The sequence below is a fragment of the Dermochelys coriacea genome, chromosome 18, assembly GCF_009764565.3.
Source record: "Dermochelys coriacea isolate rDerCor1 chromosome 18, rDerCor1.pri.v4, whole genome shotgun sequence".
NCBI lineage: Eukaryota > Metazoa > Chordata > Testudines > Dermochelyidae > Dermochelys > Dermochelys coriacea.
Genome location: NC_050085.1, coordinates 11975209 through 12001450, shown reverse-complemented (window position 1 = coordinate 12001450; position 26242 = coordinate 11975209). Strand labels below are relative to the sequence as shown.

Sequence of the window (26242 nt, the reverse complement as noted above, 5' to 3'; positions counted from 1 at the left end):
GCCAACAAACAACTTTGTGAGCCACAATAGGTGTTCCCAGAAATTACATCACAAAATAAAAAGTCATGCAATTAGACCGTACAGCAGAAACCAAAAAACAAAAAAACCCTGTTGCTTAATTTTATATTTTAATAAACAGCCTACTGTAAAAAGCAGAGTACAAAAATGGGAGCACCTCCGTGAGTAAGGCTGTGCTGTCAACAAGATTTTCCTTGTGAATTCCATCTCTTTACACGGCTCAGCCGGCTGGACCAGATGGAATGTGTCTCCTCCCTGTTTTTAAAAAGGCTGTGCTGCTGGTAATCCATGAAAACTGGTAATCCATGAAAATCACTTCCCCCAAGTGAGATCCCTCCTATTAGCACCATAGCTCTCAGGGGGCGAGAGTCCAACACCCTTACTCTCCTTGAGTTGTAGCATCTCACTCCTCAAGTGGTCCCATTGAAATCAAGGTGCTAATTGGTGTGAGCAAGGATAGCAGAACCTGATCCATGGAGACAGGATAGGTCCATAAAACACACCCTGACCCTAAAAAACCACTAAGGACCTGGTATTTCCAAAGGTTCTAAGCACTTCCATAGACTTCAGTTGGAGTTCTGGACGCTCAGCACATCTGAAAATCAAGGTCTAAGTGCCTGAACTATTCCACATTCTGTTCTCCCCGCCTCCCTCCTGGTCTATTTTTCCTCACCGGCAAAACACCCCTTTAAAAGCAGAACCTTTTATTTGTTATATGTGTAGGCTGCATCTCCTGCTGAAAGGTAACTGGAGTTTAGAGAAAGACAAGAGCCGGGGAGTCCCACTTACTTCACTGCATAAATGATCGCAGAATCAGACTTTATAGTGTCACAGAAATCATGGGTTAAATTCACTGCCGGCATGAATTGGGGCAGCTCTATAGCTGCTTATATCAGCAGTGAACTTGGGCCCTTTCATTTCCCAGCCTTTATTACCATCAGCAGCGGAGATTAAGACAAAGTTTGGTATGTTTTAATCTAATTTACCTGTCGCCATTTATTTTCCGCATCCTACCCAGTTTGGACAATGAAACTAAATCTGTCAGTTTCACTTTCTAGTTTTCCTGCATTAGCGCCAATGCCATTTTGAGTTTCAGAGCAAGTCTTCACCTATGCTTTAAAAATTCATTGAGATTACAAGGAAAAAAAACCAAAACAACATTTTTCGTAGTGGATGAAATTCTTTTCTTAAAAAAAAAAAGAAAAGCTACTCCAGAGCAGAAGAACAGAGCAAAATTTGATTGGGGGGGTGGGCGAAGAGTGTGTGTCCCCATCCCTTATACATAATTATACACACACACACACACACACACACACACACACACACACACACACACACACAGAGGTCTAAAACTCTCTTGGCCATGTCCCTTTAATGTATAAAATGAAAGGATATATTTTTAAAGATTGGTTTGGATAGTATTTTATGATTCACTGTTTTGTATTATTCTCATATGGAGAAATGAAGGAAATGTCTATAAGAAAAGAATATCATTTTATAAAGATATTTTCATCCCTAAGTGCTTCATTATTAGATGTATATAGCACCACCAAAATGCAGCCACCTCTGCAGTATGGACTGGGGAGGAAAGTTTTGGTCAAGGTCAAACGGACAAACTCTGATTGTTGGGTGAAATTCACCTGGTATAGAAAGTAAACACTAGGTGTATGTTTCGTTTCAAGTGCATCATTAGGATTTAAATAGGACGTATGTAGTACCTAGGTCTTGTGCTGGCTCTCTGCGTAGGTCATGGACAATACCATGGGATTTTCTTGAAGAACAGGGCAAGATCGCAGGACATCACACCGGTGCAAACCAGGAGTAACTCCATTAAGTGAAGAAAGCTACACCAATGTAGGCAAAATCAAGCCCTTGGAGTTTTAAAAGTATACTGTGGGTCTTTCACAGGAGAAACAGCATGGTAACTCCCAGGAGAACGAAGGACAAAACCAGCCCCACCCAGATTCAAAGCAGTGTTTGCTAGGAGGATGAGCATTTCCAACCTGCTGCTCAGACCATTAAGCCACTTGCTTCAGCAGCACCAGATGCTATCAGGTATGTGATTCAGACAAGATTAAATGATTACAGCCTTACAGGGGCTGGTTCTTAAAATGTGCCTGATTCAGTGAATGGAATCTGGTAAAGTCACATCCTGCACAGTTCTGCCAACAGTCCTGGACCTCAGAGCTACCTGGTGGCCGACCTCTTCCTGGGGTCTGCACGAGCCTCCTGCCCACTGCAGCTGCTTGCATCAAAGCATCTCCTCCATGGGCCACAAATCCTTGCCAACAATGCTCAGTGTGAGCCACTGGGGTGAGATGGGAGCCGAGTCCCCTACCAGCAAAGCAGAGCACAGTGATTCGCAGCTGCTGAAAGCCAGATCCAGCTGCAATGCAGAGCCTCGCCAATTTAGCACCAATGGAAAAGAAAAGATCCCATCAAACAGGGACTGAGCTGGGCTGTGGATTCTGGGATTAGGTGTCTGGAAAGCCATCTGAGGAAGCAGGCCTGGGAAGGCAGCAAGGGGATTTAACACATTCAGCCATCCCAGCACGCTCAGTAAGCATCCTCCCAACCTCAGGTGTACAGACAGGCAGGTAGAGACACACAGGGCCCCAGACAGGAAGGGAGAGAGAGCCAGAAAGGACCTGGGAGAACGAGTCAAATGGAACTAGAGACAGACCGAGACCAGGAGGCATCCGTCAGGTTTACTGATGCCAGGAGGTAAGAGCAACAAGTTAGAATTCACAGCGCATTTCAACAGGTCCAGGAAACCCGCTTCGACTTAAGAGTCAAAAGAAAGCAGCAGCTCTGGCACTGTGAAATATGAGATCAGATCCTAACCCTGGAGAGGAACAGCGTATGGCACACGGTGGCTATCCAACGGAGAGGACGCTATGCCATCTTCCACGGTGACCGAGGCCCAGCGAGATGGGAATAAATTCTGATTTTAAACAAGCTATAATTTCTGCAAATTTATTGCTGATGAAAGGTGCCAGTCTGGCAGCCCCAGCAACTGCAGGCCTCTCTCCTCAGCATATGTTTCCCCCACACTGTCCCAACACTGTGTCTCAACCCTGGCTTCAGGGAGTGAAAAGGGAGCTCAGTCTTCCTGCCCCATTCAGTCTTTGGGCTCTCTGCTGAGCTGCCAATGAGGTCAAATAGTGCTGAGCATGACTATGGTCTCAGTGCCACAGCATTTCTCCACTAAGAGCTAGATTGAGCGCCCCATTTCCATGCTCCCATCTCACTGATTATAGACCACAGAATGGCTATCAGATGGGCCCTATCCACCTGGGCTGGATTTTAGCTCACAACCTAGACCAGAGAAGGCCCTTCCATCCCTGAGCCTTCCAGACCCCCATGGATTTGGATTTCATCCCTTGGGCTTGAGCAGTGATGAATCCAACACCCTAGGCCATGAATGAAGTGGAAAAGGAGAAAGATAGTGAGAGGGGATAGGGAATGTGACTGGCTGGCCTAGCACGGTGGCTGTCCCTATCTCGCTGCCTAGGGCCAGGAGGCGTTGTGGAGGAGGACTGAATCCAGACCACGCAAATTCCATCCTTCCCCCAAGTGGCGATATCAACACAAAAGACCCTGGCTGCATCAAAGAGCCAAAGGAAATGGGAAAGGAGGGATTATTGTGCGCACACGCCACCCCTGTGCAGATGCGCATAATGGAGCGGTTCAGCAGCCTTCAGAGTAGACTTTGTAATCCTCTTTTTCTATTTCTGTTTGCTATTTGTTGTAATTATAGTTTTTGATTGAAATCCACCCAGAGTATAACTCCCCTGCTTAATGCTCTCCATAAATCCTTGGGTACACAGCCACGCTGCTCCCCAGACTCACTCAGAATAGGAAACCAATTCAATGCCAAAAGAAGAGTCTTTGCTTTCTTTGGCAATACTGTCAAAGCTGCCTTCCCCTCTGCCACATCCGCTATAGCAGCCCTCTCTCACCCCGCACTGGCCCTTTGCAACTACTGGCCCTGCTTTGCCAACTTTCTTTCTGCCACAGTCTGGGTCTGCAAAGAGATTTAAGAACTTCTGTTGCCCTCTCTGATAATCACACAGCAGGGAATGTTGTCAGAACACAGGTCTGAGAGTCTGGACACACAGCTTTGCCACTCGCTCTCCTTTGGGAAAGTCACAGAAACGTTCTGTGCCACAGTTTCCCCAGGTGGGGATGACGCCAATGGAATACAAATGATTAATAACAGTAATAATCAGGATCCAGAGCCCCATCCTGCTGTACCAATAGAATAAAGAATGGTCTCCGTCCCGAAGAGCCTGCAGTCGAGCTGACAATACTCAAGCCCCAAAGGGATGCCTGGAGATTTGTCCGGCTGTACATTTTTCCTCCAAAGCCCGTACTGTGACACTTGACCAACAGTGGCAGCATGCTCGGAGATAGATCAGATGGCCGGACACCAAACAAAACGCACTGAACAACATAGCGGGAGCAGCCCACTGCAGCAAGGCCAGGCCGGTGGCAGAATTGTTAACACTGGCAAGCAGGAGACACTTTTTGGGTGCATCAGTCCCATGGGCGCCAGAGGAAACAGGTTCAGAGGGACTTTGGCCACTCCACAGGCAGTTCTTGGCCTCCCACACCCATTTCCCATTCCAGTGATGCCTCCGGCCCTCACTGGCTCATTCCAGTTCATTTTGGGGATCTCGAAAGTTTTTCACAGCAAGTTCTTGACTTGGCATCAAAAACCAGCATCTTAGTCCCTTTGCAGAAATCCAGCAATCAGCATGCAAGAGATAAGATATACAGATCTATTCTAGCATAGCTGTTTGCCCCACCAGGCAAGGAGCCAGAGGATCTTGGACCATAGAACAAGGGTAGAACCTAGCCTGGTATTCAGAGAAACAGGTTCAGTTACCAACTCCCTAGAACATCAGCATGATCTTTCCATGCTACTGCTGCTTAAAGATCTGGGGATACACGAGATGGTGAGGGTTTAAAAATAAATTCAGAACCTTCACTGAGAACCAGAACTGAACCTCCAAGGCTCAAAGAACATTACGTGTAGATCCTGCACCAAGGCTCTGTTTCTGCCCTCATCTGTACTTTCTGGTCCAAACAAGAGGCAGGAAGCCCCTGAAGACTTGTGAGAAAACACATCCTTATGAGAGTCCCAGTCTCATGGTGTAAACCCCAGAGAGGTTTGGAGAAGCTGGTGAGATTCGGGGGCTCCTTCAAATTGAATTACCCACCTCCACAGCCCATTCAGCCAATTCCACCCTTTGGAACACACCACCACTCTCTTGGCCTGATTCAGTGCTGCCTTGTACCTTGTGGCGTCATCTCACGTCGCCAAGTGGCAGCTAAACACAGATCGGAATGGCAGACATTTGCACCACCTGGGACAGATGACAGCACAATGAGTAGAGCCATGGAGAATCAGACCCTCCATCCTTCCTTTCCAGTTTAATGATGTGGAGGCCTCCTCACTGCAGAAGGGAATGATTAAGTCAGGATCCTTGGGATGTGCGCTTGACCACTGGAGGCGCCATGACTCACCAATGAATCAGAAGGAGGGCAGTGCATAGCCACCAGATGGGCTGGGTTGAGGAGGAAGATCAAGGACTCAGAAGCATGAGGAAGACCAGGTGAGCTAGGAAGAAGGGTTGTTTGGGCTGGGAAGCAGAGACCACCCAAAACTTTGGCACAGCTGATAAATACTTTGCATTGATACAGCTCTAATTAACCCATCCCTGTTTCTCACATTCTTTTGACCTGCAGCCTGTGCAGGCCTATAGGGGACACTACACACATTTATCTTGCCCTATCCACTCTGGACAATCACAACTGGTGAAACCAGCTAGCAAGAAAGTGACCACTTTTCAAACAGCCCTTCCCAACCCTGCTCCAATCCTCCTCTCCCACAAAGGTGCCCAGGCAGGCTGCCTTTCCTTCCCTCCCATCAGATACCTGCCTGAAATATTCCCAGAATTAGGGTGGTGGTTGGGTCTCTCCCCACACATGCCGCATCAAATCCTCCCCCTGCCTGCCACAGCAGTGGATTTCTCCCAGGCTCGGGAGGCTAATTTACACCCTTTAGGGTTTAAAATAGCAGTGGAGTAAATGAAAAGTCCAATTTCTTCAAATTTGCATTGTAAAACCATCCTTCAACTTCCTTGAAATAAATTTTACTATTTTATTAGTGCAAACAAAATGGTAATAAAACACTAATACAGCGCCTTGTATCTAGGGGAAGAGCTAAAATTAACACAGCCTGAGCAGTGTTTGCTATTACATTCAATTACCTTTTTACTTGAGATTTACATTCTCATCCCCTTAATCTCCATAGTAGTGGATTTGAAATCATTCCCCACAGTCATTCCCACGCTCCGAACGGACTGTAGGAAAGACACTCGCTCCCTACCACCGTACCTGCTGCCGGCCTCCTTGCAGCCAGCCTGTTCCCTAGAGGTTCCCTGAGGTCAGGCCCTTTCATCCAAGACACTCAAACCGTTAATTAACAGTGGGTAAGCTTAATTATCCCCCATGTAGAGAGGGGAAAACTAAGGTGCAGAGAGACTGAAGACCAGATTCTGAATTCACTTGCCCCAGTATAAATCTGGAGTAACACCAGGTACTGAAGTGGAGTGACTCCAGATTTACATTGGGACGCACTGAATTCAGAATCTGCCCCCGAGTGACTGGATCAGGGTCATACACCGACTCTCTGGCTGACATAGGAACAGCCTCACAGGATGGACCTGATGCTTTCTGTCTGACAACACTGAGAAAGTGCATTTCCTGGGCTGTGGCATTACTGATTTGCCCATGCTGGAGAAGAGCTTACCCAGGGACATGCTACGGAGCAAGGTCATGTGGGTGAACCCCAGAAACTCTGCTACTCCGGCAGCAGGCGAGAGCTTTGAAAAAGTTAACTTCCTGAGGACTTATTTTTTTATTGCTCTGGAAGTGTCCATGATTCTTTGCCATCACCTGAAACATGGGAGGTTTTGGATGGGATCCCACATGGAAGCTCAGCCCCATCCTGGATCCCCACCATGACACCAGCCCATCTAAACAAAATCCCCTGCCCTTCCTCCTGTTTTTCCTGTACTTATCTGAGCTGACAGACCTCTTGCATCTCACTGGCCATTTTGAGTGGGAACACTATCTGGTGGTGAAAGCACAGGCTGGGCATCAGAAGATTTGGATCCTATTACCCATCCCTGCCTCCGACTCACTGTGTGGGGTTGGACAAGTCACTGAACCCCCTTGGGCTACCTCTGTAAGACAGGGCTAAGACCTGCCCTAAGAGTGAATTGCATGGCTTCAGTGACTAACATTCGCAAAGCACTCAGATCTTTGGATGGGAGATGCTACAGAAGTGGAAAACATTGCATCTCCTCTCCTTCCAGCCTGGACAGGAAAGGACACTGCAACCCACAACAACCCCACTGACCGCCCAGCTACCACGCCATGATGGTGCAGAGCAAAGTCATCACAACACCCAACGCGTACCCCAGACATACACAGGAGAAGGAGAATGGCTGGCAGACACCAGCCAGCACCATGGAGAAGAGCATTCCCAGCTGAGTACAGAGGGCTTGGTTTGTTTCCAGGTACATGCGTGTGGGCATTTAGGGCCTCTCCATGATGTACAGAGAACCATAAACGAGCTCAGCTGCCTGTCAGGGAAGTTTTTATTGCTTGTGTGGATAGGAAACAGAGTCCTAATGTCGTTAAGGGAAGAGTTATGGCCAAAGTAAGCTAAACTGAGGCGAGCAAGGGGCACTGCATGGCCAAGGCCTCGTCTACACGATGGGTTAGTGAACCTGTGTAAACACAAACCAGTCAGTGCAACCGCACTCCTCATGCTAAAATCAATTTAAGTTTTGTCCCACCTCGGCCCCATTTCAGCTGCAAATGACTTCTGGGTATCTATCCCACACTTCCCAGTTCTACTTTCAGAAGCAGTGCATTCTGGGAGATTTTGCTAGGTAACTGGTGCATTGCAGAACAGTAGCAGGAGGACTAGTTGAACTGTTTCGGTTTGTCTGGGTCCACAGTGACACCAAACAGCATGGATCTACCGTTATTAAACCTATCACATGCTCCTCTGTTCTAACCAGCTATTAGACCATTCAGTGCATTTTCCTGTTCTACAAACATTCTAGGGGCTTCAGTCAGCTTAATTCACCTAGCGTAGAGTAGGCATAAGAGATACGGAAGCCCATCTAAGCTGCTGTTTCAAATCTGGCTCAAGTCAGTTGCAACTGAAATGACAATGAGGTACTGAGACCACGACCCACCAATATTATCTCATTGCTTCCTTGTGCTTCCCCTGGCTGTATCAACCTGTCATCTCTGGTAAGACAGTGAGCTCTCTGGAGCAGGGACCATCTTTTTGGTCTGTGTTTGTACAGTGCCTGACACAATAGGGTCCCGGTCTATGACTAGGGCTCTGAAGCATTACCACAATACAAATAATAAATAAATAACACTGCCAACCCCAAGCATTCAAGGATCATGAGATTGGCCTAAAAAACTATACAGGTATTTTTGAAAAATAGGGGGGTTCAGTTATTTGCTTTCTGGGCTTTGAACCCTTAAGGGCCATGTTTGCAAGCATTTCTCTGCAACCAAGAGGGCTCTAAACTTACTACCTTTTTATTTATTTATTTTTTATTTAAAAACAAAGGCAGAAATTCCCCTGCGTTCGCGACTCCAGAAGCTGGGGCTTTAGGGAGACAAGCCAGCTGTCATGAGAGAGATGACAATGCTGCAGAAAGTCACCACCATCTGATGACGATTTGGCAGTCTATGTTGGGGGGTGGGCATGTCTCAGCGCAACAGGTGAATCACAGCTGGAATGCTTGGTGGCACTCTCAGTCAGACAGACCAAGGGCTAAGAGACTGAAATCCCTGCTCTGCTCTACAAGTGGCCCTTCAGGTCCGGGTGGAGGTAAGCTGGGACAGCCTGGGACAGCCTGGCCTGGTGAAATAGAAACCTTCAGTCTCCATGGCTGGTTGGCCAGGAGGAGAAAGCTGTAGGGGGTGGGAGTTCTCTCTGAGCGTGGAGCTTATTTTCTAGCACTGCTTCAACCACGTATCCATGCCGGGTTCCTTTGGGCAGCGTCCACCAACTCCTGCTGGAAGCAGTGCGTGGTGTCCAGGGCTCTAGGTCTCATTCTGACCCTGTGATCTACACTCCCATCCCTGATTTTGCCATGTTTGTGCCCCATAATATTAATTTCTGGGCCCTGTGGGCTCCCTCTCCTGCCTTTTTTTGCTTTAGTGGGCTCTGCCCACCAATGCCAGTTATCTAATAGGCTGGCACCAGCACTCAAGCAAACAACATGGCAGAAAAACAAACCTAGAGATTCCCACCCCCCAGCTGATCCACACAATGGTAACCCTGCTCCCAGCAAGGCTCTACCACACAGTCTCAAGAAACACCCCCCTACCTGGGTTCCGGTATGTATCAAATCACCTCAGGGCCCATGAACAAAATAAGTAAATATTCAAATAAAAGCAAGAGGGTTTGGGCTTGGTTTGAGCTGGTTCTTTGCACCTTCCCCCCCCCCCCCTTCTCTTTTTCTCCACCCCTCGCCAAGCATCAAACAAAAGGAAGTTTGTTGTCAGACTCGAACATTTCTTGGGCCTTGTCCGAGTTCCACCTTGTTTTCTTGTCTCCCCGCCCTGTATAAATAAAGCAAAAACCAACTGGCACCACCTGTGATGAAAGGACAACTAAGAGCAGAATTTTATCTCTCTCTTTTTTTTTTTTTTTAAACTGGCCTTAAGTTTTGGGCAAAGGACAAAAGGCATTGCTGGCTGAGCACAAATCCAGTAACTGAGTCACACTGAGACGCTACAGCTTGATCCACACAGGCTGCTGGTATAGCCAGGGGAGCTGAGGACTCTGCTTAGTTAATGACATGCAAATAATAGCCCATCATAGCTGCAGACCCCCCCCACCCCCCCCCCGTGCAGAAGGGGCAAAAAAAATCCCTCCGGGGAGACGAGTCTACTTTGCAATGGGGCGTGTGCAATCACGACTTCTCTTGTGAAAATCCAGAGAGGAAAAGCTAGAGTCTCTCTTCCCTGGAGACTGGGGAAGTTCTGGAACTTGGAACAATGGACAACGAGGCAGATTTTTTTGTTTGAAGTGCACACAAGTTAGGCCTCCACCACAATTAGCTATGCAGAAGAATGGTAACCAGATTAGATCGTAAGCTCTTTGGGGAAGGGAACTATCTACTGTTAATGCAGTGCCGAGCACAATGGTTTGGTGCCTCTAGGCACTACCACTATGTAATCAAGTGTGTGGCTACAAACGAAACGCTAGGTAATGCCCCACGAGAGTGGGTGCACAGTGCGCATTTGATGGCACATGAAAAGGCCCCACAATGAAACGGTGCATTTTGGGCAACTGGAGCGCAGGTCATCTCTCTGTTTATTTTATGAAGCACTTTGGCCTCTCTTAATTGCCCTGTTCACTCTCCTTCCTCAGGCTGATAATAGAGAACAGGCCATGTGGAGGGAGGAGGAGTTTGGATTGGCTCTTTGCTTTCCTTTTAATGAGACATTTGCGTTCAGTTCGGCTCACTGAAACGCAGGCCCAGTACCATTGGGAAATTCAGGCCATTGCAACTGTAGAGACACAGTTGCATGGGGGCAAACTCTTAGTGGTGACGTGCATGCAGAGGGGCAGCTTGCTTTTCTGCGTTACTAGATCAAGGTGCTCCTGTGCAAGCCCTACTCTGCCTGGTTCAGCAGGTCTCTTAAGGATTTGCACATGGGCATCATTACATTGGTGCTAATTTCATTCATGTAGACAAAGCCTCTGACTTTACGCAACATCAGCATCATTTCATGACAAAGCCCATGATGCACGGAGGCGGCTGAAAAAAAGGAATCCAACTTTTCCAGGAACAGACAATCCAGATTTTCCGGTTTATATGTTTTCTCATCTGGATTTTCTTTGCTGGTACTGGGACAGATTCCCATAGATCTTGATGGAAAGGGAAAAATATCAGAACAGCAACCCTGAACAGCTTGGCTGAATTTCTCACATGCCACGATCTCCTCTTTGGGCAGAAATTCGAATTTGTTTTCCTGCAGCTACACAGACAAACCAGCACCCATCTCCCCCAGGAGGTCATTTCAGCTCTGCACCTGCCTAGGGGTTCTGGTATCATAGTAACAGGGAAGCTTGGACATGCCCACTCTGGAGACATTCTTGGTGAGGATACAGTGACTTCTCAACCACTGGCACGATAGGATTTAACATCGGGAGAGACTTCCTGATGGCGAGTCCCATTACGCTGGGGAGCCACCTCTCAAGGAACTGCTGGGATCACTTCACATGGAAGATGCGGGAGTTTTCCCTGCAGTGCAAGAGCGCCAAGTGGGTGAAGGAAGACAACAAGTAGATCTTCCCTATAAGACTCTACAGGGCCAGTAGCTTAGCCTCTCTTCCTCCATACTAGACCTTCAGAGTCCTCTGGCCAGGTGGGAGCCCAGTATGGCATCTACAATTTGGGGTCCCAGGACTGGATCCTGCCATTCCTTGCTCACACAAGCAGACCCAAAGACTTCAGTGCAGGATCAGGGCCCATATGCCCAGCTGGAGCCCTCTCTCTCCAGGTATTCTGTCCAGTTCCAAAGCATCCAGTGGGCTCCAAAGCTTCGGGTTGCCCTGTGGTTTGCACGCATGAGATGTAGGGAGCAGCATCACCTGAGGGTGGGAACAGGTCCTGTGAGGGCACTGCAGGTGTCAGTGGCCAAGGGTGGGGCTGGAGGCTGCGTGCTGGACTGAAGGATTGAGTCAGCCTGTGTTTCTCCTCTCCCGCCAATGCCAAGCCTGGCTGCTGAGTTTACACAGCGAGGGTGAGTCAGAGGAGGCAGCACAGTGGCTGTCAGCTGGGAGCCTCTGTGCACTGAGCTCCCGGTTGCTTTCATCAAAACCAGAGCAAGACAGTGCAGCGCAAACACCACCAATTTGAGGCTAGGGATGAAACGTTTCTGCCAGCAGATCCAGCAAGGAGAGTCACCGTAACCCTTCGAGGGCCGAGGCGACAGTAACACCACAGGAGGTGACGGAAGGCGGCGTGAGGCTCTCTCAAATCCCTCTGTTTGCATTCATCCACCTCCATCTGTTCTTGGGAAAGTAGCTCCGCAGGTGCCTCCAACCCCAGAGCAAACCATGCTAGGGGACGCATTCTTCCCAGGAGCCCCTGAATGCAGTCAGGGACAGACCTAGCTTCTGAAGGGCCCTGTGCCAAGGGAGACTGCCTGGCCTCAGGACGTCTGTAACTTGCACACTACATCCAGGAGAGGCACAGCATGGCCGGAGCATGGTGGAGATGTTAGTGGGATGCAGGAAGGTTTGAGCAACTCAGGTCTGGGTTCAGCAAAGTTTTGAAGCACATGCTCAACTTTAAGCACATCCACGGACCTCAATGGCACGTGCTTAGGTGCTTTGTTGAATCAGGACCCAAACGAGGAGGGTCAGGGCACCTGTTATTGGGGTCAAGGCTGAGCAGATGTATTCACCAACTTAAAAGGGGTATTAGCAACTGTGAAAGCGCTGGACCTTAGCTTATCATGCAAGATGCACAGCAGGAGAGGTCACCATGGGCCAGAGGGTGGGGAAGGGTGTTCGCAGCTTGGGAAGGAGCAACAACAATGCAGACCCTGTTCAAACATGTGGGGCCTAATGGACATCAGGCTCGGTGTCTGTCTAGGGCCAGCCTTGCACCCACGTAGCCTCTGTTCATACTGCCCTTTGCCCAGCCTCTTGGGAAGTTCTGCCAGGGTTTGGTGATGCCAAGGCAGCCAGATCAGCCCATCCAGCTCCCCTAATGGCTGCACTGAGGATGTGCCCACGCTCAGCCTCATTCTCCCTTTGCAAAATCCTTCAAATTCTTGTGGGGGAAAGAGGGTGGGGCTGCACCCCCCAGCTGTTTGCAGTATTCCTCTAACTTCTCACTGGCTTCCCACAGCAGAGAGGTCCTGGCAATCAGCACCACTGAGAGACTGGAGAAAGGCAGGCACACTGGGTCAGCTAAAGACCCATGCCGCCTGGGATCACTTCTCAGCACCACCGTAGGGCCAGCTGACAGGACAAGACAAACCCACCAGAGCTAGCATCCCATTACACTGCCTCACCCTGGCAATCAGAGCTGGAAGGCATTGGACTGTCTCCCACTGAAGCTAACTCCGACCAAGCTCGCTGAAAAGCACAACCTCATTACTGCTCATGATTCGTATTTTTATTTGCATTGCGATACTGCCCAACGACCCTTATTGGGATTGGAGCCCACCCCTCAACACTGCCCCTGCCCCAGAGAGCTTGCACTCAGCTTTAAAACAAGAGATACGAGGCAAACAACAAGAGGGAAGTCAGGATGTGGGGTGAGGGGGTGCCAGAGGGTCAGGCACTAACAGGAGCTCCCCCCATGCTGCTCAGCTAGTTGGCCTATTACTGCTTATTTCAGGATCTGCTTTCACCAAAATTGTATTGTGTATTTTTGCCAAGTTCTGCTTCAGGGCAAATAACCTCCAAGCCTGTCTGTATTGGGGTTGGCAGCAGAACGGCCAGAATCTCAGCTTCCCAGGAGTGCCAAGCCTGCCTTGAAATTACCCATGGGGATGGAGCTGTCAGTTTAACGGGGCTTGGTACCTTTTGCAACAACAAATACTGAAATCAGGGCTCAGCTTTCACTCCGATTGTGCTCAAGCAGATGACCACAGACTTCAAGGAGGACACAAGCCTGAATAATGACCACAGGAGTGGGCCTTGGTCAATACACAGTCTAAAGCCTGCCCACAGCTGCGATGCAGTAAAGGCAGAGGGCAGTATTTTGGGGCCTTGCACAAGGCGGCCCATACACAGCTCTGCTCCCAGGCAACACCAGAGAGCATTTGTGGAGACTAAGATGGAGTGGGAGGAATGGGGGCATGGCCAGTGGATCTGAGCCTGTGTGGCTCAGCCAGCCATTGGAGCCCACCCCTCAACACTGCCCCTGCCCCAGAGAGCTTGCACTCAGCTTTAAAACAAGAGATACGAGGCAAACAACAAGAGGGCACAGGGGAGAGGGCACAGGTTGGGGAGGTGTGGGGGAGGGCACAGGTTGCAGGGGCTAGGCAAGGATGCAGTAATAGTTAGAACAAGCCTGTGCCGGGGAGATCCTCTTCCGGCCTAAATCATAGCATAGCCACACGTGCTGGGGGGTGTCCAGGATCGGGCCCTTTGAAGGGGGCGGGTGCATGTGTGTTCAGCAAAGCTGGGGCTCCCAGAAGTTGTGAATGTCAAGCATACCACAACTACTGAAGCAGATGGTTTCAAATCCTGCTGAGCCAGCTTGTGGCTGGATTCAAAATTGAGTACATTTACAGCTGTAAGCTGGGAGTTTATACAACTCCTAACTTGTTAGGGATGACTGACCAAGCCAGCACACTCGCTCCCCAGCTAACAGGGCTTGTAGAGTTAGATCTTTGAATGCACGTTACATATTATTATTATTTCTTTAACTTTGCATAAAGGAGAGCAGTCGGGTGGGGGGTTAAAAGGGTGCATCTATTTTTGTCCCCTCCCCTGAATCTTTCCTCAAAGCCGCATCAAAACAAACTCTCAGCCTGGATCCACTGTGACTTCTTCAGAACGCCAGTCACCTGGGATTGTAGCATATATAATAAAAACCCCATTGGGCCGGTTTGGGAGATCCTCACTCACACCATGCAGCACTTTACATGTAAGTAGCCCCATGGAAACCAGCGAGACTACCTGTAGAGAGAGGTATTACCCATTGAGAGCAAGGGCCTCACAATCTGGCCCCTGTGGTTGGCAGACCGCAGCCGTAGACACCGTTCCCTTTCACAGGCACCCACTCCCACGCCCCGCAAGTGCTCAGCTACTCCTGCCTGCAGTGCAACCAGCTCTGCTGTGAGCTGACTAGGCTCAGTGCAGGAAAACGGCATCTACCAGAGCCCTTCCTGCAATCAGCTTCTCAGGGCCATACCGGGCACCAGGCTTCCCTACCAGGTCAGGCTCAGACATAACCGTATGTGAAGCCTGAATGCCCTCTTCCTCCACAAAGCAGGCTTGGGTAGCGTAGTGCAGTCAGCAGCACGCTTCCAGACTACCGAGTACAGGCCGGGACTTCCAGAGACCCTGGATGGTGACGCATGGCTCCCCAGTCTGGGACTAGAGAGAACCACAGGGTCTGGCTGCACACAGCAGCTTCAGTCAAGAATCCCCTTGATACTCATTACAATCAAAGACTCAGCTCTACTCCAAAAGCTGTTATTAATGAAGAAGCCCAGGGCTGAAGGAGGAAGGCTGGTCCAGTGGTTAGGGCACTAACCTGGGTCTCCAGAGACAAGGGTTCAATTCCCTGCTCCCCATCACACTTCCTGTGTCACTTTGGGCAAGTTAGTTTCTCTGGGCTTCAGCTCCCCATGGGTGCAATGGGGTTTACATCACTCCCCTACCTCACAGGGGTGCTATGTAGCTAAATACTTTAAGGTCTGTGAAGCAAACAGAGGGCTATGGGGGCCACAGACAGTCATGGAGATTGAAGCCCCCATCCTCGGAGAAAGCAGTTCCTCCTGGACACAGTTGAGATGTATCAACAGAACTTCATCTCCCCTTCCTTCCACTCTGTCCTGCACATGTAACCACCCAGAACCTCATGAGTTAAGGAGCCAGATGAGGCTTTAGGGAGTCACTCAGGCAGGGTCAAATGCTCTGTTAGCATCCAGCCACCATCTAAGAAAATAAAGCAGTTGGGGGCTTTGGTGATGTCTGACCTAGAGGCCTGGGGTAGGGGGAAATTTCCTCTCTCCTTGCTCAGTGGGCAGAGATCACACTGCCTGCTGCTGCTCCCACAGTTTAAAACACTTAAGTCCTCCAAGGGGCAGCTTAATTTTCTTTTTTAAAAGAAAAGTGTCAGTCTAATTAGATAAATCCTCTGAGCACGTGGCCTGGAGTTCGTCATGGAAATTAACCTCCTCGAAAGATCACAGTTACTGAAATAAGAAACTGTGTGTTTTGGCATAGTGCAGTGAAATGAGAGCTGCAGGCTGCATTTCATACACCTTCTCTTTCATAAACCTGCCGCATTTCATATCTGTCCCGCCGGCCCCTAGCATGGCACCAGGACTTTATCTCCAAACGCCTGTTTGCAAATCGCTGTTGAGAGGCTATGATAACCCAAGGGAGTCTCACTGGATTGCTAGAAGGAGAGCATGAGGCCACCTCGGTAGAAAACTGGCCCAACCCGAGGCACTGGCGAGAGGGGCCGGTTCCTTGATCCCTGTCACTAACTAACAGTCCTATCAAGAAGACATGCTGCAGACACAGTGACCAAGGCAGCCAGGCTGGGAGCTGTTTTGCCAGCCTCACTGTCCAACAACCAGAGAAGCATGAACCTGCGCAGCCCTCCCTCCCATGGGCTTGGGGACAGGCTGAGCCAGGTGGAAGGGAACAGCTACCAGGGATGGTCCCCCACATCCTGGGCTCAGCCTGCCTGCAGCTGGGACACAGAAGGCTTTGCCCAGGGACTCCATAAGGGGCAAAAGAGGTGCAGAGTGTGGCAGGGGTTGAAGGTTGAAGTCCTGTTCCTCCGGCCATCAGCACTAGGAGCAAAACCAGAGAAATTTAAATCTAGACCAGTTTCCCAGGGTGCCTAGGCGGGAGGCACGTTCCCTGCCCCCGCCAAGCACCCCAGCACACGCATCATTACAGACACCAGGCCCTTCGACACCAGCTTCAAGAAGATCCCCAAGCACTTTGAAAAGGTGAATGAATGGAGTCTCCAACTCTGTTTTACAGTGGGGGAACTGGAGGGTCAGAGCCAAGAAGTGACTTGCCCAAGGTCACACAGCAAGTCAGTGGCAGGATCAGGAAGACAACCCTGCTCTTTAGCCTCCCAGCAGATTTTAACCACTAGACTGTCCTCCCAGCCTCTTGCATGAACTAGTGGCAGAAGTCAGGCTCCAAGCCTGAGCTCAGTAGGGATTCACACACAGGTCTCAAGGACTGACACTGCGCAGTACCCTCTGTCTCACTAGTTAGTTAACAGGGCACAACTGCACCAGGACTCCCTAGAAAATCCAAAGTGCTTTGGTCATAACCCACATCTTCTCCGTCCCAAGAAGGTCCAAGGGTTCTACTGCTAAGCTTTCCCTGTCCAGATGGTCCTTCCAGAGGAGCTCCTGGAGAACCCATGCAGTCTACATCCCTTCCTCCTAGCAACTGCTAGGCTGGGCCACCCTCTGTATGTGCCCAGGCTTGGGCCCAGCTTGCGGACTTTCTCCAGATAGGGTAGGTCAAAGTGCCCTATGGCCTTAGGTGGCCTGTTTCATTTCAGCATTATCGATGGGAGAATGAAAATAAGGCACTTTCTGGAAAGAAAACATGGCCCCATTGAGCAAAACGTCAGGCATAGGGAAACGGCCAAAGGCACAGACCAATACGCTGCTCTGCAATCTAACATCAGCCCCACGTGTCTTCTAACATGGGAAGCTAGGGGCTGGATGGCTCAGGTTATTGGCATACAAAGACTTTTTTTACCTCTGGGCCATCGGTTCGATTCCAGCCCAGGTTGGTAGCGAGTGAAATTTACTATCCAACAGCTCTTCAGTGGCCTAAACAGGAGTTTGACGGGCCTCTATGCAGATCCCAGGGCACAAGCTTCCACCTCCTTTTTGCAACTGGCACTAGTTAGTGGGTCTCAGCAGACTGGTCAAGGACTGGATGAGTCATGGAGACTAAACCCTCATCTCACCTCTAGGTGCTGCCTCCAGCTCAGGGTGGGATTTCCTGGGGAGGGTGGCATTGGGGAAGCCAATGCTGCTCTGCGGATGGAGACCTTCACTCCCTAGCACTGCCAGCTCGGCCCCAGTTTACAGCTTTGCCAAGTGCAGGCTAGCCCTGGGGCTCACCTCTTCCAACAAAGCACATGAACATAGGCACTCAGGGCTTATTCGGGGTATGGCCTTATTACTTCAGGCCTCTCAAACAAACTGATCAAAGTTACATCATCAGGATGACCCTCCCGTGCTAGCTCTGGGTACATATTGTCACTCAGAGGTAGGTTCAGTTTGCACTGTGTCGCAAGAGAGGGGATGCTCTCAGGTGCTATGCCCTCAGCTGGCAGGACCACACCATCTAGAGGAGGACCTAAAGATGCAGGGTTGTGTCTGCCTCCTCTATCCAGCCCTCAAGGCCTAGGATGCCATCGGCAAGCGCCAGTACATACCCCAACCATCCACCTGCAACTGGGCTCAGGGCAAGAAATAAAGATCTGGCAAAGCGGCAGGGAGCTCTGAGCATTTCTGAAGTGCCCAGCACCACTGCATTTATATAGCATGGCAAGAGGGTCCTGCAAACAGGCAGACCTGAGACCTTCTTCCAAAAGAAACACCTTTGTGATGGGCGTGGTAAACATGCAATTACAGTGGAGGCCCTAATGAAGCAAATGGCCTCCTGATCCTTTCAGAGGGGGTGCAGGCAGCCGAGCCCTTTAACACACTTTACTCGTTTCTCTCTCAGTTGCATGAAGGCTTGGAGGCTCCAACACACTGGCAGACATATCCCGCAGCTGCAGAGCGACAGGATGCCTGAGCCTATGATCCATCCCAAGGCATCTCTGCCTTTTTCTGTCAGCCTAAAGTTTGAATAAAGGAGCCCCCCAGACGGAGCGAACACATGCCTCTCTCACTCCCAGCTGGATTACCAAATCATTCCTATACTTTAAGCCACCTAGTGTCCGAAGCTGTGCGTTCAGGATGTGTCCTCCCCTTAAAATCAAAGGCAACTGGAGGCAGATTCTTTAGGAAATACAGAGAAGAAGGGAGTTCCTTCGAGATGGAAACAAGAAGGGGCTGGGATGGGGGAGCCTATGAAGAAGCACGAGCCAGAGACTGCCCTAGCCTGGGGAGATGAGAACAATATTTTAGCACTACGAAGTGTCTGGTTGAAAAGCAAAGCACGATGCGCATAGGGGCAGCGGGAATGACCGTAAACCCAGCGCAGCATGATTTCAGGTAGAGCGGACACACAGAATGGGGTACCAGGAAGGGGGACAGGCAGTCTCACCCCAGTTCTGAAGTTTGTCACCGAGGGCTGCCTTCATAGGCCAACACTTTGACCATGATGGCCAGCTCTCCTCTTTCTGTCTCTGAGAGAAACTCGGAGAGAACTTTCCCCAGCACGGGCTGGTGAAACAAAACTGAAGCAGCCGATGGGCACCCCCCATGTTAGCTCATGCCTGGTTTCTTAGAGACCACTTTCGTTGGCAGCTTCTCTCCTACCCCCCCCCCCCCCGCCAGACCCCTCCTTCTCGTTCTCCCTCTGTGTGTCCTCAAGACTCCTCTCACCTTGAGGAGTGTTAGGATTACCCAGCATTTACACTCAATGCTCCTCTTTATTCCTTAAGACTTATTAAGAATGATAATGAGCTCCAAAGCAGCCACACGTCCCTCTCTCTCCCCTATTCCCCCCCCCCCGCTCTCTCTCTACGTGCCTTTTCCGTCAAAGACACACAGGACAAATCCAACCAAAAAAACCCTGACAATATGGATCAAGGACACCAGGGGATTTATATTCCACAAATCCAGCCTTTTTTGTTTTTATTATTTCTGTTCAAATTCCACCTCTTTCCTTCCCCTTCACCCCCCCCCCACAACCCTCTTGGACTTTGTAACAAGAAAAGAAGAAGAAGAAAGCTGCTTGCCTGAAAACCTCGTTAATGTGGAGCTCTTAAATGGTTGATTAATTTTAGAAAAATTTACGATGCGCTCTTGCTTCTCTTTTAAGCTCCAGTCTTCTGCACCCAAAGCAAGTTAACTTTAAGGGCCCCCTCTTGTGCCTGCTTTCCCCTTCTTCCCTGGCACCCTATTTGTAGATGCAAACATACAGATGAAACATAAATACAGTGACAGAACACGGAAACAACTGCTCTGACGGATGGCTGAAATGGTTCAATTCAATTCCCTTTAGCACAGCCACGAAATCACAGCCTGCAAAACTCCCAACTTTCAGCTATTTAACTTTTCATTTAAAAAGTTTCATCCACTACAAATCGGTCAATTTAAAAAAATAATGTAGACTTTATTTTATTTTAAGAGACAAGTCTTCCCAAGTTCGATCTGTTCACTTCACAGAAGGGCCCTGATGCACAGCTGCATTTGAAACCCCAGAATTCTTCCAAAGCCACCTTTAAGCCAGCTACACTTCACCAAGGGGAAAGAACGGAACCTAATGAAATTTTTATTTATATATATATATATATATATATATATATATATATATATATATATATATATATATATATATAAAGTGTGCCCTGATCTATACTTTAATATTTCAGAAATCTCCCAAGCTCCCTCCTGCCCGGTATTTGCTTTTATTCTTTGTCTCCCTCTGCTAGAGTCTGTTTTTCTGATATAGACATCAGAAGGTTAAGGGCTCAATTATCAACTCTGCTGAAACCTCAGCCTTACAATACTTAGAGGTTTTTCTTCTGCTCTTTAGAAACTAAATACCTAAATCTCTTCTTCTTCATGTTTTTTATTGTTATTAATATCTACTGCCTGTAGGTTCCGATCACTGAACTTATAAACCTCTCTGGAGTGTAGGGATGAGGGAGATCTGGATTTGGAAAAAAAATGTATATATTTATTTATTTTATAGAATTCTAAAGGTGCCTACTTCAAGTGAACCTGAGGAGACCATGTCTTTCAATTCCAAAATCACATCCACACAAAATCTGATTCGAGTGGTTCTCATTAACACAAGTCAGTAAAAAAACCTGGAAGGAAGTGGCTCTTTGATTAGTGTTACAAAGCAGAATGGAAACAGATTTTAAAAGTTGCAGTGTTGTGGAATACGGAATCATTACTAGCAAAGTAGTGTACTTGATTCAATCAAATGGGATTTGTTTTTATTTTTTAAACTATATGATGCACACAAAAGCTCTGCTTTAGGGACTTGAGCAGTGCTTTTATCTCCTCAGGAATTTATACAGACAGATAGTATATAAATCCTTCCAAAAATGAAATTAACAAAAATAAAACAAGTCAAGGAGGGTGTGCAGAAAATCACCATTTCAGTAAATCACAGTCCCTGGGTTGGATAGATGGCAGATTCTGGTTTAATAGGAAGAACGAGAATTGGAAAAGGTAGGGATCACCCTTACACCTGAAACAAACTATTTGCAATAGGTTCTTGTAAGACTCAAGTTTATGTGGACTTAAACTTTTGAAAAAAAAAAAAAAAAGTTGTCTTTCCAAATAGCTTCACTGTTTTGGATGGTGTAAATATATATATCCATACATCTATAAAATCAAGTCACTAATTCTTTCCTGGAAACTGACAATCTGTAAGATCTAGATGAGTTGGCTTTTTTGGTCATTGACTCCCTCCTACACACACACACACACACACACACATTTCCTCAAGAAGAAATAACCCCCTTCCCTCTCCAAACCACCTTCTTCTGTTGTACAATTACCAACTGAACTCAAGCTTTCAATGGGTTTTCCCTGCACCAGGGCTTTGCTCTGAAACTGCAAGAATGACAACGTCATGTGTGAGGAAAGCTGACACTTACAGCTTTTAAAAAGAAACGGGAAAAAATAAGCTGTTGACTTCTTGGTTAAAGTATTCTCTTGTTCTAACTCATGTTCTTATGTCACTGGGCTAAAAAAAAAAGAAGAGAAAAAAGACGGAGAGAGAGATATGACTTTCCTTGAATGATCTGTTTAACCTAAGCCAGAGGAAAAAAAAAAGAAGTCATTAATTACTTATGTGAGCTATTGCTTCTGAAAGACAATAAACCTGCCTGGTCGCCATGGATATGACATATTTGCTCTGAAAACAACACAATAATTAGCAAAGGGGAAAGATACAAGGAGAATATGCAAACTCCTGAGTTTAAAGCCATAGTGTTTCCTTCCTTCCCTCCCCTCCCCCTTTTACTTGTCAGAGTCAATTCTGTTTGCAATTCAAATCAAACAAATAAACAAAAGGTTTACAAAAATATATTTTTTTAAAAAAGAAAAACTGATTGACTGCACTGATGAGCCAAAAGAAAAAATAATAATGAGAAGCAATTACAAACCAAACAACTGCAGAGAAAATAATCTTATATGGTGAAATTAAACATATATTTAAGATTGTTTTGGTTCCAGTTATTATTTGCATTTTTTAAAAAATAAAAATGCAGAAGTGTATTGAAAGAAACAAAGGAAAGTATTTTAGGAGACATGAAGCATTTTGAGGACACAGGTAAGAAAAAATTGGGGAGTTCACTTGGATATTAAAAATGCATCATATGGGTCATTATTTTCTTTTTAAAACCTACAACTTTACCCCCAAGAAGATGAGCAGGAAACACAATAGCTTCGTACCGTGTTTGTCAGCTTGATAAATACACGAGCTCATGGTGAGTTCACAATTTTTAAGTATGTCAGAAATGTAAGACACTCTCCCTTTCCTCCACTGATAATGAAATGAAGGGATCTTTTCTTAATTATAAAATAAAAACTGAATAAACTGCAGAGATTCTCCTTTAAAAACTGAATAAATGTTACAGTGAAAATGTTTTTTTATATTTCGCTCTCATTAAGCTGAAACAAAGACTATTAAAACCTTCTCTAATGCGATAGCCTTCTGGATTCTGACCTTCTACATTTAGAAAACAAGTAATAAATATACACTAACATGCACTTTATCTGAAGAGATATTTGACTTTGAACTTATTTTAACATTTAAAAGGCTTGGGAAGTATAAGAACAACAATACAGTTGCTACAAGTTTTTTGTTTTTATTGCTAAAATAAATCTCTTAGAATAAAATGAGCAGATTAAGGAAACATCACCCTGATCCAATACTTCCCCCCCCCCTTTTTTTTTTTAAACAATAGTTTTTAGCTGGACTCTGATCTTGAAAGGGTTCTTCTATCTGGTCTGAAGTGTGTGTGTGTGTGGGGGGGGGAATGATCTGTTTTAAATGATGATGCAACTAAAGGATCAAAGCCCTGACTTTCTGCTAGACATAATAAGCTCTGTCTTGCACAAAGCTTCAGCTTCAGACTTTTTAAAATATATAAAATATAAAGGAGGCCAATAGAGCGACTGAAAAGGTAAAGTCTGCAAACAAAAGAGGACACTGCCCCTTTAAACGTTTTAGTGCATATGGAGTTTGATTTCTGAAAGAGATCAGTTTAACATCTCCATAGAAACCAGCAACAGATTATCATCAACAGAATAAATAACTAGTCTAATAAATTAAACAGGAGGCATAAGATCTGGAAACTTGATTACTGAAGTTCAACAATATTCCCCCATAAACTCTTTCTAACTGCTTCTAAGGTAGCTAACAAGGTAGCAACAAAGTATAAATAAGAAAGTGGGTATAGGAAGGGAGGCAGGGAAACCACTGGGAAGCAGAAGTCCAAAGCCCTGGGAAGAGATTATTTCACCTTAAAAGTTATTACAGCAACAACACAAATAAATATGTCTAGGTAATTGGGGGGGGGGCAGGAGGAGAGAGAAAACCATTTTCCAAGGGAAAGGGTTGTAGTGGCTGCATATGCAGTTAAGCATGGATGGAGGGGGCACATGACATTTATGCATGAAGTATATCAAAAGTGTCACCTTTCTCCCACCAAGAAAAAAAAAACCTAGGTAGATGGATCTAACTCAGCGTGATTCAGACCAATCTTCAGACACAACCCATCCAGAAAGTTTTCCAAACAAATTGCTCAGAAGGTGCAGTGAGCGGGGATCAGAGAGCCCCTTCCAGTCTAATCCTTACCCCAAATTTCATCACCCTTTATCAAATGTGCCAACTTTCCCAATGGCTCCTCCTCCCTGTCTCCTGCCACCCCAACCGGAAAACTAAAAGAAGGAAGGACTCTCTCTCCACTATTCTAGGAAGGTGGTCATGGTACATACACACTTATCTCCCATGAAATCAACACCAAGTTACTGGTCAATATCCCCACTCCCAGACTATGCTGGTTCACTTCTTCCCACTCCAGCTAGGGTGGTATAAGTCTAAAGGACTCTCTGGATTTATAGACCCCAAGATGCACCTAATTCTCCCTTTCCAATTTCCTGGGGAGTCTGAGAAAGCGTGCCCCCTTGTGCCAGAGACAACTCTTATGGGCGCATCACTGGCTGGGGAGCCATTAAAGATTTGGGGAGGCAGATCAGAAGCAGGCAGTGCCCTGGGATATTAACCCTTCCCTACCCAGGGGACAGGCACACCCCTGCCCTGCTGGGTTTCCAAGGCTTTTTATTTCTCCTTTTTTGTCAATGCCCCAAAGTGTCTTTTCCTGGCAGGCCCTAGTTTGATTGACGGATCGGACACCTGTTCCCTTGTCCTGCGAGTCTCCAAACATGGAGAGTAGCATTCACCAAACCCTACTGATCCCAGCGCCCTCCTCTCTCCCCCCAGCGCCCTCAACCCTGCTCTCCTCACTCCACCCCTGTGCTGATATCTGCCCCCCACCCCGCAAAAGCCAAGCAACCCACCCCCACCCAGCAGAACAGCCCCCTTACCCCTACAGCGCCCCTCTGTGAGCCCCCTGACCGGCGCAGCCTGAGCCTCGCCCGGCCGCGGCAGCGGATTCGAAGAGAGGAAAGAAAATGAAAAGAAAACGGGGGAAAAAAAACTTCCTGGCTCGGGATGGCAAATCAGCTGCGCATTCTGCAAATGCCACCGGGTAAAAATAACCTCCGGCTTCGCCCGGGGGCCGGGCACCGACTCCCCCACACGCGCACCGAGCCCGGGGGCCGGGCACACCAGCACCCCAACACAGGCGCACCGAGTCGGGAACGCAGCGCAGCTCTCCAGGGAGCGCACGGAGGGGGCCCGGGCACCTCCCCGTCCCCAAGCGCACGGCTCCATCTCCGCTCCGGGACCCGAGCGTCCGGAGCCAGCGGGGGGGGAAGCGCCGCTCGCCGGCCCCAGCACTTTGGAGAAACTTCCCTGGCACCGATCGCCTGCTGCCTCCGCCCGGGGACCCCCAAGCTGTCTCCGCGGCCCGCCGGTCCCCAGCCTCACGCCACCCCTCGGCGTTTTCCCTTCGCTTCTCGCCCAAAGTTTCTGTTCGCAAAAAGCCAGGGGGGCATCGCCGCTACGCTCCTCTTTCTCCCAGCAGCTGCGCCCCACGGGACCCCCTCGCTCAGCCACTGGGGACCCGGGGTACCTGCGCCCCAGGCAGGGGGCGGGGCGGAGGGGGTCCCCCGCCTCCCCCAGCCCCTTCCCCTCCCCCATTTCCACGGCGATTTTTAAAAGTCCTGGAAATTGTCCGGCAAAACCGGCCACCCCCAACACCAACAACTCAGCTCCGGAGCCGGCACCGCTCTGCCTCCCCCGGACCCCCTTCACCCCCAGCCGAGCGGACGGGAGCACAGGCGCCCTCCCCCCCTTCGGCCAGCCGAGCGTGAGAGTCCTGGACCCGCAGCCCCCTCCTCCGGTTCACTCCCCGGGGAGGCAGAGCGCTGCACCCCCTCCCCACCCAGCCAACAGCCGCCCAAAGTATCCGGGCCGGAGCAGCGAGTGCAACCCCTCCGCAGCGGGAGCGCACCGGAGCCCTAGGCAGCCGGCAGTGCCCTCCACCCCCGCTTCCAGATCGCTGCCCCCCCCCGGACCAACCCCTCCCCTCGCCCAGAGCAATGCCCACCTGCCGCTGCCATGTGCCCCCCCAGCACCTTCCCTGCCAGGGCATTGCCCCTGCCTGCACCCCGACCCTTTGCCCCGCAGAGTTGGGTGGCGGCTGGGGGGCGGGGTGAAGGTCCCAGGGGGCTGGGGCAGGGCAGAGCAGACAGGCTTACCTGCACTTGGGGCGGCTTTGGGTGACTTTCCAAGTCAAGGGAAATGTGTGTGTGTTTGGGATGGAGTCTGCAACGCGCATGCGCCATCAAACTTGCCCTGATCCCGGATTTTTTTCCCCCCTCCTCTCTCCCCTTCGCTTTGATTATTGAATTTTCCTATTTCTAACAGGGGGGCGGGCGGCACGCAAAACCCGGACTGGATCCCGGCTACCCTCTGCCCCGGGCTGGGGAGGGGAGGGGAGGGGAGGGAACTAGGGGAGAGCGGCAGAGGGAGCCGAGCATGGAATGGACTCGGCTCCAAGCAGGCAGGGCATCCAGACGAGGGAGAGGCACCTGCAAAACCCGGACTGGATCCCGCTTCCCTGGCAAGAAAAAGGGAGGGGTTGTCCCCACT

The 26242-nt window shown here is 48.9% G+C and overlaps 1 protein-coding gene across 1 annotated transcript in view; it reads right to left on the bottom strand.

The window, feature by feature from the left end:
- Nucleotides 1-25976, bottom strand: part of CASZ1 (castor zinc finger 1) — a 265669-nt gene extending 239693 nt beyond the window's left edge. The window contains exon 1 of the mRNA XM_038377051.2: nt 25849-25976. The gene's annotated coding sequence lies outside the window, so the exon portion shown is untranslated. The remainder of the gene's footprint in view (nt 1-25848) is intronic.
- Between the last annotated feature and the right edge of the window lie 266 nt (nt 25977-26242).